This window comes from Bos taurus, chromosome X (genome assembly GCF_002263795.3).
Source record: "Bos taurus isolate L1 Dominette 01449 registration number 42190680 breed Hereford chromosome X, ARS-UCD2.0, whole genome shotgun sequence".
Taxonomy (NCBI): Eukaryota; Metazoa; Chordata; class Mammalia; order Artiodactyla; family Bovidae; genus Bos; species Bos taurus.
The window spans coordinates 59,265,757-59,284,371 of record NC_037357.1 but is presented as its reverse complement, the minus strand read 5'-3'; the positions used below and the strand labels follow the sequence as shown (position 1 = coordinate 59,284,371).

At 46.5% G+C, this 18,615-nt stretch overlaps 1 protein-coding gene across 5 annotated transcripts in view; it reads right to left on the bottom strand.

Moving 5' to 3' along the window:
* PAK3 (p21 (RAC1) activated kinase 3) overlaps positions 1-18,391 on the bottom strand; it is a 130,470-nt gene extending 112,079 nt beyond the window's left edge. Inside the window, exons 1-4 of one of the 5 annotated variants that reach the window (XM_024988124.2) lie at positions 17,785-18,391; positions 16,784-16,849; positions 16,556-16,665; positions 10,866-10,964 (exon numbers count right to left, since the gene is read on the bottom strand). The gene's annotated coding sequence lies outside the window, so the exon portion shown is untranslated. The remainder of the gene's footprint in view (positions 1-10,865; positions 10,965-16,555; positions 16,666-16,783; positions 16,850-17,784) is intronic. The other 4 variants (XM_024988123.2, XM_059883478.1, XM_059883479.1 and 1 more) reach the window with 4 other exon arrangements.
* Positions 18,392-18,615: the final 224 nt, after the last annotated feature.

Here is an 18,615-nt window from a genome sequence, read left to right as displayed (position 1 = left end):
CCCAATGACTTCTGTGGAGCCAGAACTATGGCCTAGAACACATCCTGACCAAACCTGGCGGAAGGAAGGGACTTCCCTGGCAGTCCAGTGGTTAGAATTCCACACTTCCACGGCAGAGATAGGTTCAATCCCTGGTTGGGGAACTATGAGCTCACATGCCATACAGCATGACAAAAAAAAAAAAAAAAGTGGCAGGAAAATGGGAGGAAAGCTGAGTGTTCATAATAAATAAAGATATATAACTCTGTATTACAATTCTGTATAAAGCAATGGTCATCTCAGAGTGTTCTTTCTCCTTTAAGATTGAGCCTAATACATTCCCTGCACTTACAATTATGTCAGCCAATCACCAGCGGGTTATACAGCTGTATAAAGAGAGGAAAAGGGAAGATCTTATGTCAGCCTGACATTGCTTTTTATAGGAAAAGAAACCAAGTACATGACTTCTTATTATGGATTGCTGATTGACTTTCATTTCAAAGAATCTGAAGACCAAAACAGAGACCTGCTACCCTGTAAGAAGGTCAGATAGTAACTCATGCCTCTTAAGCAACCCATCTGTGCTTGTATTCATTTATTTCAATAACAAATATTTATTGAGGCTTATGTACTAAGTACCATGCGAGGTGCAGGGAGTAAAGAGATAAACATCAGTCAATGTCCAGCCCCGAAAGAGATTATATAGGCTTGAATAGTGGGTTTCCTCTCTGGCTGCATATTGTATATAAAATGTATATTAAATATACAGATAACAATACAACTACAGAATAGGTAAGGGCATGTGTTTTGCAAATTGAAGAGTGTTAAAAAAAAAAAAGAGGGACTGGAGGAGTTCAGAAGGAAGAAAAGACACTTTTTGACTACTATCCTACTAGATGAGAAATTAGTACCGATTTTAGTACCAATACCTGCACATTCAAGGCAAGTGTTTGATATGGATGTTCATGCCTTTCGTCTTCACGCCACCAGCATTCATACCTACCAGGTATTGTGTCAGGTACATGGAGATATATACAAACAGAGATGAATGAAGACCAGTCCCAGTCTTCAAAGAGCTCACAGTTAAATAAGGATGGTGGACATACATACATGCAATAGGAAATACAAAGGGATGCAACCCAGGTAGGCAAAGGATGCATTAGAGGGACAGAGCAGAAAGGGTAACTAATGTTCTCAGAGAAGATCAGACATGTATCACTTCAGCAGAGTACTGAAGGATGAGTAGGAGTTTGCTGGGGTTTGAGAAATGGGAAGTACTAGGGTGGTGTAATACATTATTCAAGAGTATATTCCAGCAAACAAATACTCCAACTATGCTAGATCATGTTTCTAAGGACCTGTTTCTCCTGAACTAAGAGATTCTGGTCCTATGTAAAAACAGATCTTAAAACTCTGGAAGAAAGTAACACGTATAAGACTTTCAAAAGCCAGAACACAGGATCCTGGTAACATATAGAAGGGACCAGTACGGGTGGCACAAAGCATTTTCCAAACCTAAAGTCATATATGAGCAGAACAGACTTCTTTGAGGGAAAATATATTAAGACTATAATAAAAAAAAAAAAAAGACTATAATATGTGGGAAAAGAAACCACTTCCTTTCATGTTCCATTTAAGAACTAAGTTGCATCTTGTTCCCTAATTTTAATTTCTGGAGTTGATTTTTAGTTAGGTCTTTTTATAAACCCCCCAAAATTGTCTCCAACCAAAGAAGAAGGGCTAGTTCTGGCTCCATTCCTGGATTGTTCTGCAATCTTGAGGCAATCAATAAATCTTCATAAATAAATTCAATCCTTCATTCAGCATTTATATAGTGTTTAATATGTGCCCAGAAGGAGGGGGATGCTTTGAAAAGTTAGTGCAGGAAGGGTAGCTAGTATTCCCCACAGGTGTCTGAGGATACTACACTTGAGCAAGGTATTGAAGGATAAGTAGGAGCTCACCATGGTCTAGGGCAAGAGATGAACTAGTTAGTCTCTGCCCTTGAGGAAAACAGTTTTATGGGTGTTGGCCATGGCAGCTCAGGGTGAAGATGACAACAAGTAGCTACTGATGGACAAGAGAGGGGTTCCCAACAGCCTGAAGAATGAAGCTTCACAGAGGAAGTATACTTGAGTTGAATTTAAAAGGACAAATAACCAAAGGTAACATTTCAGGCACAAGGAACATGTACTAAGACCAAGAGAAGATTACAGACAATGCAGTATGAGAGAAGCTACACGTAACTTGATGCAAAAAAAAGAAAAAAAAGACCAGTAAAGACCAAATTAAGAAGGATCTCATATGCCTTTCTTAGGGGTTTGGACTCTGCCTGTCTAGATAAAAAGCCATGTGTGAGGAAGCATGGGCAGTATAGAAACAGGAAAAGAGAGCTTTCAAAAAGTAGCTCTATTCTGGACATTGGCCAAAGATGGCAGAGATGCTAGTAGTGGGATTAACTGGTCTCAGGACCCTAAATAGAAATCTGGGTACCAATAGAGTTCTATCCCAAGAAGCCCGGAGGAGTGTGGGAGGACTAATATGGGGTTTTTTAGCCTTTAGGGGGTCTTCCAGCTTTATTTAAGGATAACTGACAAATTTACAATGTATATATTTGGGATGTACAATGTGATTAATGCTTTAGTATATGTATACAATGGGACATGGTTATCACAATCACATTAATTCATACATCCATCATCTCACATTGTTTTATTTTTTGCTTTGTTTTGCTTTTTGGTATGTTGAAAACACTAAGATCCGCTCTCTTAGCCAATTTCAAACATACAGCACAGTATCATTAACTACAGTCATCATGCTGTTCATTACATCCCCAGTGTAGCCTTTACCTTTTGTTCAGGATTCCAGACAGAACTGTGCTTCAGTTTGTTTTTAGGAAATGAGAGTAAACAACTAGCTTAGAATGGTGGTTATTTAAAAAGCTAATGAAGTTGGTATGCTGATAACAAATATGATGATATGGAAGGCCCCTTAAATGAGCAGCCACTGGACTGCCACCAGTAATCATATTCCCAAGAGAATTCTAAGAACACATTATTCTGGTTTTGGCCAATAGGACAGCCCTTATCAGTTTCATAAAAAAATTGTCTAAATTTTTATAAAGACTCTACCAACAAACATAAACATTCTACAAAGACTAAATATCTACAAATGGTCCTCAAATATATAACTTTTCTACAAGTCTATGTACAAAGAAGAGAGAACAAACACCGTGACACATTGGATACCTCAATAAAAATTATACTAGAAATATCTAGTGGGAAGCAAAACAAAGACCTAAGAACCTTGTCTTTATTACATAGCAAAAATAAAAAGCTGAAAGGAACATCAATTCACATGTGATTGGGAAAAAATTCTCTCTAGCTATATCTATTCCTCTCAATGTGTGTGCTCAGTTGCCCGGTCGTGTCTGACTCTTTGCAACCCCATGGACTTTAGCTCGCCAGACTCCTCTGTCCATGAAATTTCCCAGGCAAGAATACTGGAGTGGGTTACCACTTCCTTCTCCAGGGGATCTTCCCAACACAGAGATTGAACCTGCACCTCTTGCATCTCCTGCATTGGCAGGTGAATTCTTTACCACTAGTGCCACCTGAGAAACATTCCTCTCAATAGAGACAGCAAAATTAAGACAATAAATATAGACAGAGTAGCAGTCATAACATGTTTATATGGCATTATGGAATGGTTCAATGGAGAGCAGGATATGTGGGCTGAAAATATTAATTTGGAGACCATCAGCATGGAAGTAGGTGCAATCTCCTAATAAGACACAGGATGACAGAAGGCAAGATCTCAGGGGAACACCAATATTTAGGGGCTGGAGGAGGAACCAGGGATCCTTGAGAAATACGGTTAAAGAAGTGGAGGAACTGAATCTATGACATCATGGAAACCAAGAGAAAAGTATTCCAAGATGAGTATGGCTATGAGGCAAATGTCACAGAGAGGTCAAAAGTGCGCTTATCTTTTTGTCCTTCCATCCTTTTCCTAGGGTTCCCTAAAGTTGATGCCTCATCATTTTCAGGTCAGAAGAGAAACAGCCAAGGAGCCCCAGAGGTCTAGTGATGTGTTTCAGTATATTTCAAGAATTTCTATTTCCAGGCTCTGGACATTTGGTACTCCTCGAGCAGCATGAACAACACCACATGACATGCCTTGAGAAAGATTTTCCTTTTGGTGGGAACTGGTCCTGCCATAGCCATATATCACCACGACCCTCAGCTTTGCTGCAAAGGGCACTCTTATGATGTCACATTTGTTGCACTTCTGTAACATGCTGGACAACACACAAGACACAGAGAGAAACACCACAACACAGAGACACAGAGAGAAACACCACATGGTTCAGAGAACAGAAAAACTGTAGCTACCATTTAGACATTTTTTTTTTTGCACAAGGTTTATGCTCAATTCAAAGAGGTTGTACTTGCTAACCACCACCTCAAAGACGCTGTGAAGCAAAGATGCAAATATTCAGCCTGGACTGGAACCTTCTCAGCCCAGCACTGCTGCTAATGAGCTTTATCCCTTGATTGCTCTGAATCTTTTTCTTCACAGAAGAAAGGTGACTACCTCACCAAGAGGTTGTGAGGATCAAATGATCCACATGTGAGAAATGAGTAAAGCAATTTAAGGTATGTTGCCCACAGAAGATGTTTACAATTACTGCCACAGATTTCATGGGCCATAAAATTACCACCATTCATTAAGATTTATGTCCTAGGCACTCTGCTAAAAGTTACTCATGAACCAGTTCACATAACTTGCATAACCCCTTGAGGTATCATTATTTTCATTTTACAGATGAAACTGACATTCAGAGACAGCAGCTTACTTGCCAAGGTCACAGAGTGAAACTATACAAAGACAAATACCATACGATTATCACTTATATGTGGAATCTAAAATATGACAAAAATGAACTTATCTACGAAGCAGAAACAGACTCGGAGACACAGAGAACAGACTTTGGAGACTTGTGGTTGCCAAGGCGGGTGGGGTGGGGTGGGGGAGGGTTGGATTGGGAGTTTGGGATTAGCAGATGCAAACTATTATATATAGAATGGAAAAATAACCAGGTCCTATTGTATGGCACAGGGAACTATATTCAATATTCTGTAATAAACCATAATAGAAAAAAGTCTATACAATCTCATGTCTGTGTGACTCCAAAGTCTATGTTCTTATTTATGCTTCCTCAATCACACTACAGTTTTATGTGAAATGATGAGTTCTCAGTTACCACAGCTTTTGCATAGACAACAAAGCTCTTAGGGCTTTGAGATGGGTGAACTGTGCTTCCATTGTGATGTTTTGGAACAAAGCTTGGAAATGAGCAGACCCAGTGCCCACAATGCAGGCATTTCAGCATTAGAATCAAGGTCAGAGGTGTGCCTGTGGTTAGAGACCAGATCTTGGGCTCCACTAGCATAAGGAGTCTTTTTCATTCCTCCTCCCCTAAGTTTCAGTATACCAGCAAATGAAGGTGACATTACTGAAGGCTTCATGATTTCAAGGGAAATGTTGTAGGATGAGGGGGGACATCGAAATGAACAAGAAACATCACTACAGTGGCCAAATAAGGATGTCCTAAAATGACACAGGAATTGAGGAAGTGCTCATGGGTTTTCTTTTTCACTCTTCTTAAGTGGGAATGAGCATTGACCCAGCTTGTGGTTAAGAGAAATAAAAACTTAAAGAAAAGCAGGCAACAAGTTCTGTGAAAATCGGGTCTTTGGCAGCAAAGAACCATACTGTTTCTCTGTTACTTCAGGGTTCTGCCCCTTTGAAAGCACCACAGTCCAAGGGTTGTGGTAAGGACAGTAAGAGCTACCATTTGTTGAGCACTGACTTTGTGCTCAACATTTGTTGAGCAAGACATTGCATTTCATCCTAACAACTCAATGAGGTAGATGGTATTAGTGTCATGCCCATTTTACAGATGAGGAAACTGAGACTTGAGGAGCATAGGTAGTTGACTCAAACAAGGTTACATGGTAGGAAGTAGCCAAATTGGGATTCAGAAGCTGGGGTAGCTAATTCCAGAGTCGGTGCTCCTAATGCTTCTTGCAAAAACTGGACTCACTAGAAAAGACCCTGATGCTGGGAAAGACTGAGGGCAAGAGGAAACGGGGATGACAGAGGATGAGATGGTTGGATGGCATCACTGACTCAAAGGACATGAGTTTGAGCAAACTCCAGGAAACAGTGAAGTACAGGGAAGCCTGGTGTGCTACAGTTCATGGGGTCACAGAGTCAGACACGCCTTATTGACTGAACAACAATGAACAACACCACCTCTATCATAATGAATGAACAGGTTATTAGATATTTTGAGAAGTGTAAAATACCATATAAATACAAGGGGTGGGTCTCTTTACTTAGCACTCCTCACTGTATTGAAGTGAATTCAGGTAGGTGCATTTTTCCCCTCCTAAATTTCAGTCAGTACTGTCAGTTTTATAATTTGCTTTCAGTTAAGTCTCAGCACATTGGCAGAATAGATCAAATATATATTTGCCAGGAAATTTCCCTAAAGCTGTCTCCTGGAGGAGGTGGTGGCTAAATCTTAATTAAGTACAAGATTTCCATTAAGGTCTAAAGGCTCACTTTTCTTCCTCTGCCTTATGCCCAGTGATAAAGTGCTTTGTTACACAATTTTCTATAAAGATGAACCATCTTTCCTGTGCTTAAGAAAGATATCTATGAGGCAGTCTGCTTTGGGAAGTGGCTTCCCTAATCCTGACTGCTGTTTCCAACCACTTATGGGCCTTCAAGGCCTTTGGATGTTGAAAAACCACTGGATGACATGATAAAAATTCCTCTAACCCCAAACTTCAAGACTGCTGCCCTGGACTACAGTTTCAAGTTGGTGACTTCATCTTTCTCATTCAAAGGAAATTACATCAAAGGCAGAGTCTGGGGCTTTCCCCCTTTGCATTTCCCCCACTATGTAAGGTCCACAGAGGACTCTCAGTCTGAGCTGGTAATGCCATTGGAATTCTGGGGTGGAGGGACAGAGGCACTGGATCTGTCCTGACAATATGCTGCTGCCCACCCATCCCTTTTAGTTTCTTAGCTGAGTTTCACAAGCAGCTGCTCTGAGTCTGGCATTATGCCAGGCATTGAGAATCCAAAATAGGTAAAGTGATGTGGTCTCTACTATTGAAGACGTTCTCAATCTAATGATGGGTGTTCATGGCAGGGTTGGGGGGAGCTGTTATTCCAGAGTACAGGCTCTTCCCTATGGTGTGCCAGAAAATACATCACATGGTAGCACAGTCGTATTTTGCACTATTTTTCCTCCAGGGAGACTCCAGCAGGGGCAGCCACAGACTAGGGAGACTCCTACAGGGTGCTGGTGTGGACTAGGGTGGCTCACAGCTCTGGCACCAGGCTCCTGATCTACTGGTTCATTCCTGGGTTTTTTTCTCACCCTCTGCAAGAAAATCTACAGTCTGTCTGGAGTGCAAGGAAGTTTCTTCAGCTTGTCTTTACCCCCGCCTACTGAGAAATTTCCTCTGTTGACTTGACTTTTAACAGCTGTTGAAATTCCAGTGGAGTCTATATATGCACATGCACACTCACAATAGAAATGCATTTTATTATCCAGCTAGCTCATTAACCTTCTCTTTCTCCTCCTTGAATACCATGATTCAGAGTAAACAGGGGAAAAGCAGACCTGGCTGGATGAGAGGTACCTGCTTGGAAGCATGACTGCCCTTTCCACGTGTCTAATCAGCAGGCAATTCCACATCATAAACATAAAAGCAGACACCTGCATTTGCATAGGAAACCACTAACAGTGCTTAAAGAAATGCACGCCTCACCTTCATCTCCCCTTGGGAGGGAAATGAAGTGGCAAGTTAAGCCATAAACTTGGAAAAGACAAACAAACCATCTAAATTCTAACCTCTCTGGAAAGGACTGGCTAAGGTTCTGCCCATTAGAGATGATTTCTGCAAAAGGAATCTATGGCAAAAGGATGTAAAACTTGATCTAGGATTTGAGTTGCTTCTTTTTAATCCTAGACATAAATCTCCTTACTTTCTGCTAGAAAGATCCAGTCCCATTGGCACCTGCCTAAGAGCAACTCTCTTCCTTTTAGCTGAGGCTGAGAAGAGAACAATGGCAAATGGGGGGGGGGGGTGACAGTTGTGATCATGAACACAACTGAGTGTGCCACAATGTGTATGTATGTGTGCATGTGAAGTAAGAAAGTGTGTCAATGTGGTAAAAATCAGTCTATGTGTATACATAAGAGTTTGGGAAAGTTTTACATGGGTGTGTACATTAGAGTGTGGGTCACTATTTAGCACTATTGTGAATCTGTCAAAATGAGTGTTGCCATGTGTAAGTGTGATTACATGCAAATGTGACTGAGTTACAGTGATTGTGTCAGCACTGAGTACATGAGTGGAAGAGAATGCAATCCAGAGTGTACAAAAACAAGAGTTTAAATAGGTGAGATTGTGTTTATGGTGTGAGCATGTATAAATGTGAACATATGAGCATGTATACACATGTGTGTGTCCCGGTGAGTTATGAGACGTGTAAACGTGTAACTGTAAGGAGGAAAAGTGATGACAGTGCAAATGTGTCACAGTATATGAAATTGAGTGTGTGTATGGACTGCATGAGAAACAGGCAGAGGAATGTCAACCTGTATCCGTACACAAAGTGTGTGTGATTGTGTAGGAATTTGGGAGTTAAGGGTGACTATATCATCTGTGTGGATGTGAGTCTGTAGGTATGACTGGGAGTGTAAGAACGTAAGAAGAAACATCAATGGGTGAGTGTATGAGAACGTGAGCATGGGTGTGTGTCAGTATGGAAAGGTGAATATGACTATGGGGACTTCCCTGGCGGCCCAGTGGTTAGGACTCTATGCTTCCACTGCAGGGGGCACTGGTTTGGTCCCTGCTCGGAGACTTAAGATGTTATGTGGTGGGCCAAAAATTAAAAAAACAAAGTTAAAATACAGTGCATCAAATATATTAAATTAAAAATAAAATAAATAAATGTATGTATCAGTGCATGGCAGTAGGAATGTACCAGTACATAGTGTGTCTGGAAATATGACCATGTACGAGGGTGAGGGGTTAAGGGTGATCATTGCTATAAATGTGTCCGGTGTGAACAGTGAGTGTAAGCCAGGGAGGTAAATATGATCACGTCAATGTACAAGAGTGTGTGAGTGTGCATGTTTTGTGTGTGCATGCACATGTGTCTATGTGAACAGTGGAGGGCTCCAAAATAAGATGCTGAGAGACACTTCAGGAAGTGTCTCCCCTGCCCCAAATCACAAGATATGTTGAGTTACATGCACGTGCCTTAGCTGCTCTCAACCTCTATCTTCTCATGGGTAAGAGAGATGATAAAAATACCTACCTCGTGCTCGTATCACTTTTATAATCAGAAACAAAAACAGCAACTATCAGAAAAAAAAAAATACCTACCTTGCAGAGTTACTGTAGGATCAAACGGTCTCATGCAAATAAAAACGCCTAGCATAATGCTGGCAACAGTAGGTACTCAATAAATGTAAGTTATTATTGTGGCTGTCATTGAACACCCAGGAGAGACCCAGGGGCTTGCCTCTTGTTTTAGCCAGTTCTAGTTACCTTCTGTTGCTCCAGCTCTATAGAGGATCCCCTGCCAGGGCATCTCTGGAAAGCTGAATGCATCGGTATCGACAAGGCTGTAATTTCACACCTTCAATTTCATGGCCAAAAGTCTGGAGCTTCCCTCTCCATGAGAAGGCATCACAGAAACACCTGCCACTGAGTTGCAGTTCTCCTTTGTCCTGGAGGCCCAGGACAGGCTCAGTGTGAAAGAGAACTGCACTGCATATTCCTTGTTTCTTATTTGAGTTTGTTTGTTTTTCCCATGGGGTATTTTTTTTCTCTTTTGCTTGTCTGGTTTTGCCTTGGGCAATATGAGAGACATCTCTGCAACTGACAAAGAGACAGAAGACCAGACAGAGAGAGGGACAGTAAGATACAAACAGATAGCTAGACTGTAGCATATAGCAACAGAAGGCCAGATGGAGGAGACGAAAGAGGAAGAAGCTGTCATGGCCACCTGAGAGGAAAAGACACAGGTAGATGATCAGAGAGGCAAGCCAAGAAATCTGAAAGAAGTGGACAGGAAGAGAGAGAGGCTCAAATGGAAAAGCTGGTAGGGAACTGTCAGACACTTGAGCGAGACTAGGGAACTGTGAAATTTGGTCACTACTCCTGAAGAGCTTCAGTCTAGTTTACCTGCCAAGAGGAATATGCTAGAAACCATGCAAGACTTAGTTAAGGCAGCAGAGCAACAAGGGCTACACTACATGCTATGGACTCAGCGTTGTTGGAGAGTTGGGAAAGGACACACCCCCTGGCTGGGTGGGAAGACAGAGGGGAGGTTCTGGAAAGTTTAAGTTAAGCCTTCCAGACCCCGAAACTGGGATGGCCAGGATAGGGGTACGCTTTGAATAGAAAGGTAACATGAAGGTTATGGGGCGGTAGAAATAACAGGAAAGAATTGGTGAATTTGTCGCACGTGGCCGAAATGCCACTTCACTATCAGGAAAGCAAGAGGAAAGGAAATGACAGCTTGATGGGATGCGTGCCTGTTCTATACTAAAGCTCCTAGATGGCGCTTGACATTTGCAAAGGACTTGACAATGACTGTTAGCTTATTTTTCTACTCCAGGATGTAGGTCAAAGCTGTCATTTTCATATCAGAGATGGGAAACCAAGGGCAGTGGTATAAGTCCCCAGAAAGTAGGGTCTTTGATGGCAGGAGCTCTGGTGGAAAGGTGGCATTTACCTGAATTCCGAGATCCCTAACTTCCTGCCCTGGAATCCATGACTCACCTCACACCACCACTGCTGCAGGACCTCCGATGGGCTCAGGGCTGGGAACAGCAGCTGTCACAGGGTGCAAGGACTCAGCTGCTCTCTCTTGGGGGCAACCTGCCAAGAAAAGCATTGTGGGGGAGTGGGAACCTCTTTCCCCACCTGCTCCTGCTCCATCTCCCCCAAACATCACACACACACACACACACACACACACACACACACACACTACAGAAAATCCTTTAAGAAGGCAGAGAGTCAGAGTCAAGAAGTATAAAAAAGCCCCTGTACATCAGAGTCCAGACAGAGCACTGAACTGGGAGTTTCAAGTTGAGAATGGCTATCACTTCACCACTCTGAATCTACTTGCTAGTGAGTGGACCACCCTCAGCAGCTTGCGTAAGTGCTGAGAGCGCTCAGTCAAATATGACAGATGTGAAATATTTGCATATTGACAGGAGATGGTATCATCCAGTGGACAGGAGGAAGCCATGAGATGATGGCGAATGCAGGTTTGGCTCTGGTGATACCTGAGCTGCCTCAAGACCCAGCTGTTCAGCTTATTTCATCCTTAACCTCCAAGTCTCCACCATCATTTCCATTTCCTTCTCAAAAATGTCCCTCACTGAGTTGGTGAGCAGAGCACTTTGAGGTTCCCTAACTTTCTATCATCTCAGAGCTGCTGAGGGCCTCAGCCTCTAATCCTATTTGGAACTTTCCTCTAATCTCTGCCACAGGGATGTCTTCCCTAGTCTTCTCCAGATTTCTTTGGGTGAATACATCCAGAGCTTTTTAGGAGGTCACAATTTATCCTAGCTTCCCCCAAGAAGTTTCCATGCCCAACCACAAAGAAGACAGGGTCCGTTTAACCCCTCCCTTTCCTCACAGTCACTTGAGCCTCTCAAGGAGGAGACTGATATTTCCTTGACAGGACCCCAAGCTCTGCAATCCTTCTCCTTCCTTCCCTGCCCGCCTCTTCTCCACAGTCTTTGTCCTCAAAGAAGAGCAGCACCTATGGGCTAACTTCCAACGGGGTCAGATCCAAGCTAGCACACGCAGAGGGTCCTAATCTGAACACATGGATGGATGGATGGATGGATGGGTATTTTAAAGGTAGAGACAGTAAAATTGAAGCCCCGGGGAGCCAGGAAAAGCCCCATCATTCCCAATTCCCCCCTTCTAGAATAAAAAGACCAAGCCATCCCCCAGGAATGCCAGTTGCTGCTGGCAAGCCTCCCAAGCACGTCTGTCCCCTGGGGGCCCTAGCATTCCCTGGGCCCGTCCCACATGCACACTCCAGGCAGTCTTTCCAAATCCAACCCACTGCGCTGCTGAGCCGTATGCTGCCCCTCCCCCCCTGCATGAGACCATCCTACAAGGGCATGGGGTGGGGGCGAAGGAGAGAGGGCTGCCAAAGCTCCTGAGAGGGCTCAAAAAGAAGGGCCGCAGTAAGTCCCCTGCCCATCCCCTAGTGGGGAGGCACACTAGAGGACCTGGAGGAGGGCAGGGGGCAAGTGCACCAGCCAGTACTAACCAAGCAGCTCCAGGTTTGTGTGCCGGATCAAGAGCTTTCCTTAGGCAGACCTCCACTTCCCTTCAGCCGCTTGTTAACTCCAGGGCAGCCTGCTTTGAGCTGACTGCACAGCTGGAGCCAAGGCAGGAGCAACAGCAACAGTAGGACACAGAGCTCCACCTAGTGGTCACACTCCTCCCACCCGTCTGGAGGTTAGTGTTGGAAGTCGGGAGTGGTGTCCTGTGTGTGAGCACAAATGGGGTCAGGTATGTCTGAACTGCATCCAGTACCACTTCATATTTGTGTGCCTCTACCATGTCCTCTGTGTGTGTGTGTGTGTAGTTGTGTTTATATCGTATTGCATATGCATATCAGGTCAGTACCGTATTATATATGTGCCCTGGGCCTGTACTGTGTTGCATGTGTATTCCATCTATTCTGTGCTGTGGGGTGCCTGGGTCTAATCTATATTGTGTATCATATGTCTATGCCACATTGTGTGTATCTTCTTGTGTGTTTATACTGCTTGTGTGTGCACCTGTGGCTCAGCCTCCTACTGGAGGCAGAGGTAGAGATCAGTGGAGCCCCCGTGTGCCTACCAACACCCCAGCCTTGCTGCCATCTTCCTGCCACCATCTGTCGGGGGATTAGGGTTGACACCTCTTTGGTGGGGGAGGGAATCTGTGAACAACCACTCTCTCTACTACAGAGCGCCCCCTCCCCATGGTAGGTGCCTGGTCCAGCACTGAAAATATCTGGGAATGTTCCAGAACCTTTTTCAGGCCCAAAGAAGGAAATTGGGCACTGGGGGTGGGATGGCTTCCTCTCTTAACTCCCAACCCCAGATGGGCCTGCAGGAAGCTGCAGCCGCCTAAGTTTCTTCTCTGGGCTGTTGGAAGTATTGGACCCCTTCTCCACAGGGAGTAGTTGCAGAGCAGGTTAAACACTGACACCCCGGGTATAAGGGGAGCTCTGTCAAAGGCATTCCCATTGAGGTCACTAGAGGGCGCAATTGTGCTGATTGTTAGGGGCAATGTCTTAAAAGTATAGAAATTCAAAAAGTCCACCTGGCTCAAAGAGAGAGCAGGATGGAGGAAGACAGAAGGAAAAAGATACAGACCCTAAGCCAGGCCCTTCCTTCACCTTCACCCCAAGAGTCAGAGCGACTATTGGGTATCTGTCTCCACCCCAGGGTATAAGATCTGGGTGAAATTCCCCATAGCGCGTTTTAGGGGCTTGGTTGAAGTGAAAAGTAAAAAGTGTTAGTCGCTCAGTTGTGTCCAGCTCTTTGCAACCCCATAGACTGTAGCCCACCAGGCTCCTCTGTCCATGGAATTCTTCAGGCAAAAATATTGGAGTAAGTAGCCATTTCCTTCTCCAGGGGATCTTACTGACCCAGGATCAGACACGGTCTCCTGCATTGCAGGCATGTTCTTTACCATCTGAGCCATCAGGGTCTTGGTTATAGGGGGAGATTCTACACGTGGGCATCTCCCCCCATCCGACCCCCTTCCCATTCATTTTAAATAAAAGTAAGGCCACACTGCTGAGAGAGATGAAATGTGTGTAGTGGTTGTGGATTGTTTTGTACTGTCTTCCTCTAAATTAGAGGAATGCCCAAAAGTATGATTTAAAAGGGGTAAATTGAGGGGAAGGGCCTCTCCTTGAGTGAAATTTTTTTCATTACCAAGAACAAATGGACCCACTTCCTAAAATGTTACTACCATCTTAGGAACCACCTAGTTCACCCCGGTCATTTGAAAGACAAGGAAACTTGAGGCCCAGAGAAGGGGAAGAAACTCTCAGACCAGAACACTGACTTTTGGACTCCCATGGTTGGTTCCACTCCAGCTGTTTTTCCCTTTAAAACTTCCTTCTTCGGACTTTCCTGGTGGTCTAGTGGTTATGACTTCACCTTCCAGTGCAGGGGCACAAGTTCAATCCCTGGTCGGGAAATTAAGATCCCCCATGCCACATGCCACGGACAGAAGACAAAACAACTACCAAAAAAACCCTTCCTTCTCCAAATCCAGGACCCTCCCCACCTCAGGGCAAAACCCTGGCCTCCATCTCCACTGTGTGGTCTCCAAGATTGTCCTATATCACTTCAGTGATCAGGCACCCAGGCCTTATCTTGGTTTCTATTCCCCACCAGAAACCTGTTTCTCTCTTTCCAGCCTTCGAGCTCTACTTCCTTCATTAAGCTTCCTGCCAGCACAGCCAGCTGTGGCTCTGCCATCTTGCCCTTCCTCACATCCCCCTGGGTGCCGTGCAGATCGCCCCAACCTGCAGATAACTGACCAAATGTGCAAACCAGACACGGATCCATTGCACTGATTAACATTTCCAATTAAACTACGGGTTAGGCTATATTAGTGACTCCAGTAATCACCGTGGAAAGTGAAAAGTCCCTCAGTCGTGTGTGACTCTGCAATCCCATGGACTATACAGTCCATGGAATTCTCCAGCCCAGAATACAGGGGTGGTTAGCCATTACCTTCTTCAGGGGATCTTCCCAACCCAGGGATCAAACCCAAGTCTCCCGCATTGCAGGCGGATTCTTTACCAGCTGAGCCACAAGGGAAGTCCATGGAGGTAAATGCAAATACCTTCACAAGGAAGCGGGGCATGAGAGGAAGCAACACATTCTGAGAGGAAGTGGAAACAGACTGCTAGACCCGAAGGTTCACCTGGTACCCCTAAAGCAGATTTGAAATATATGCCAGCCTGTCACTTGTTCGGAGGCTCAGGCTTCACACCTGAAATGGAGGACTCGGGTCCCTGGTGCCTGAAGTCTTGCCCTTGCCCGCCCCCTGCTGGAGAAGCCGAGTAGTGCCTAGTGCCGCGCTGGCAGCCGAGTTCCGCGCCCCTCTCCCCTCCAACCCCGGTCCCCGTAGAGGCAACCGCCTGGCCTCCAGCAGGTGGTGAGGTTGGGGGGAACAACAGGGGAGCTTAAGCTGAACTCTAGATGCCTCAGCAGCTTCACTTACCTTCTAGGGCAGTGGTTTTCGCCATCCCTGGCCTGCACATGGGCCCTTGGGAAGGAGGACTTTCTTTTTGAGCATGGACGGATACATACCCCCATCCCCCAAGCAGGGCCCCAGGCCCAGCCCTGGCCCACCCCATGTACAATCAGTCAACCTACCATCTAGGCCAGGTTAGAAGCTCCCTCAGTCCCTTCTGAGGCCCTGGCCCTCCACTCCCTTCTCCTTACCCAGGAGGAAGAGCCAGTTGTAGAGAGTACCCTGCTCATCATCAAACTTCTTCCCTCGACCGACCAAAGCTACCGGCTCCTGAAGGCAGCTTACCTGAGTAGGAATGCTACTGATTCCCCAGCTATGCAGAAATTGTCCCCCTAAGTCTGGGCTAAGCCACAGGTGCCTCAGCAGCAAAATTTCCTCTAGTTCACCAAGGAAATCAGGGCCTTTGGGCTCCTGGGAAAACGCTGTCTTTTTCTTCTTTCTCTCTGTGGTTTTATTCCTACCTACTCCACTGACCTTACCCACCTACTCTATCTGATTTCTAGACCTGATTTGGTTTTTTTTTTTTTTTTTTGCCTTGGCTACCCACTTTGACTTCACAGTAGCTCAGCCTCTGACCTTGTAATAACAGTCTCTGATGGGAGTAGCACCTCCCAAGCCCTGCAGTTATTCCTCAATTCCCTCTCTCCTCACATCTGTCTGCTCCCCTCCCCTCAAAGACCTCAGCAAGCTGGCTTGCTCTATACTCCATTTCCGCCTCCAACTCTCAAAATCTGCTACCTGTGGGAATGGTCAGCTAGTCAGCTACTTGGAACGTCCTTAGGATGTTGTGGCCCCATGCCTGTACCCCTATCACAGGCGAACCCCCTTTTTCTGTTAGGTCTCTCCTACAAGGCCCACTTGCCTGCCTGGAGGCTTGGAGGGCCTGCTCCTTGACATCCCAAGGTCCTCCTGCCCTCGAGATCTCGCAGCTGTCAGCTTTTACCCGCGTTGTCCCAGTCTCTGGCTATTTTGCCTCTTTCATGGGGGAGGAGGGTATGATATCTGTATCAAGAAACAGAGGCTGACATGACTCTATACAAACCTGGGCCTGTTAATCGTCTATTACCATATTAAGCCCCTTTGCCCAAAGGTGTCTTGAGAGGCCTCAAGAACCAAATTGCAGACCTGCCCAATTATAACTTTGCAGATGGCCCAGTGAAAACCGCACTGACCTTTATACCTCGGTCATCCCAGAACAGGGCCACAGTGTTGTCACCAACAGGAATGGACCTCCTTCTGTTCCAACACCTCAGACAGCCATACAGTTGGCCTGGATTTGAGTCTGCAAAACCATGGGGGGAGCAAGACTAACATGGCTAAAGGCTTCTCTGCTGAAAACCAGTTCTTAAAAATAGCACTGCAGCCGCCCCCTTCATACTTCCCAAAGCCAAGCCACTCACCCTTCTCTCCTTGGCTTCTACAGACCACAGCCCAGAACCCTCAAGTCCAGAGTCTGGCACTAGATTCTGGAAGGTGGGACCAAAAAACAAAACAAAACAAAACAAGTGGGGCCTCTGGCTCCCTCCCTTCAGGCACCGCCCTCCCTCAGCTCCCCCACCCCACCCCTCCACCACCACCTGGGGACGGAGAGCCTGCCAGAACAAGAATCAGAAAGGTCCAAGTTCCCCCCTCCCAAAGTATGGCAGGTATCTTGGCAAAGCCAGTTCGCAAACTGAGGGCAAGGGCCCGGCAAGCTGAGGGGGACTGGGAACGGGGGCAGTGGACCTGGTGACCCTGCTCCCCAGACAAAGACAGAAGCCAACTGAGGGACCCTGGGCTTTCTAGGGACATTATTGCATCATTCTAGTCACCACAGGAGAAGAAAGGAGGTCTGCTCTGATTGTCCTCCTCCACCCCACCAAAAAAGGGGAGGGGGATGAAGAAAAAGAAAGGGGGAGAGGCATCCATTTAAGAAAATCGTCACTTTTTCTCTGTGCTTCTGTCTGGCTGTTCCTCCTCCCCCGGACTTGCCGGGCCGCGGCCACACCCCCTCCCCTTGTGGGGGCGGGGGCGGGGGGGAGCGCTGCTCCAGTGTCTGGGGAGGGAGGCGGGAAGATGGTATAAGACCTACACCCTGACGTAGCTCTGGGGGCTGATTTTGCCTCAAGCGGCCCAGGCCCCAGCAAGCGAGTCTAGGACTTGACCCAGCGAAGGGGCCCTGGTCATCCGGGAATGGCCCCGACACACCCACTTGTCCGCGATCTCGAGCCGGGATCGTGCACGGTGCGCGCCGGGTGTCAGGGCTCCGGGGGAGGCAACGTAGGGGACTCGAGGCCAGGGCTCCGCGACAGTGGGAGGAGGGTCCGAGCGGGTAGAAAATCGGCCCGGCCGCCTAAAAGCAGAGCCCAGCTGCCACCCCCTTCCCCAGAGCGAGCCGGGTACCATCCATCGTGGGATTTACCTGCCACTGGTCCAGCCACCCCGTCCAGACCTTGCCTCTCCCTCTGAGCGCTGGGGTTGGCTGGCGGGGCTGGGGCGCTGCAGCCCCGCGGCCGCAGCCGCAGCTCGGGCTCGGCCCGCTCCCCACCCCCCTCCCCCGGCTCTCCTCCCGCTCCTGCACACTCGTTCCGGGCAGGGGAAAGCTGGAGCCCCCCGCGCGAGACCCCAGACTGTCCGCTGCCCACAGCTGCCTGTCCGCGGTCGAGCCCTGCTCGGCAACCGCTCCCTCGCCCTGCTCCGCTATGACGTCACCCGGGCTCTGCACCGCGCGGAGGCCAATCAGAGAGGGAGCAGAAAACTAAAATCACCCTGAGTGGGCTACTGGGGACCAATCTTTTGTTTCCAGGCAGGAAGCGCCTGGGAGGGAAAAAAAAAAAAATGAAGGGGAGGGAACAGGGAGAGGGAAAGGAAAAGGAGATGGAAACTTCTACACTGTCAGGGTTGTCTAGACAGAGGTGGGGCCGTAGAGAAAGAGGTGCACCTGACGGTGGGAGAGGAGGGGCGTTATTGAGTATAGCTTCTTCAACTGCCCCCCGCAGGAAGACTGGGATTTCAGGTACATTTTCAGGGAGGAAGTCTGTGCAGCTACACAATCACTCTTTACTGGGGAGAAATGCTTTGGATTTGGGACACCACCTGTCAGGCAAGCAGGTCACACTGATGGGAGTCTCCTGAATCCACAGTAACCTGAGAGGCAGATATGGTAGTGGGTGCAAAGAGATGACAATCTAGATAGGAAAAACACCCTTCTACACATGAAACACACATTAAAAAAAATCATTATACAAAAAGA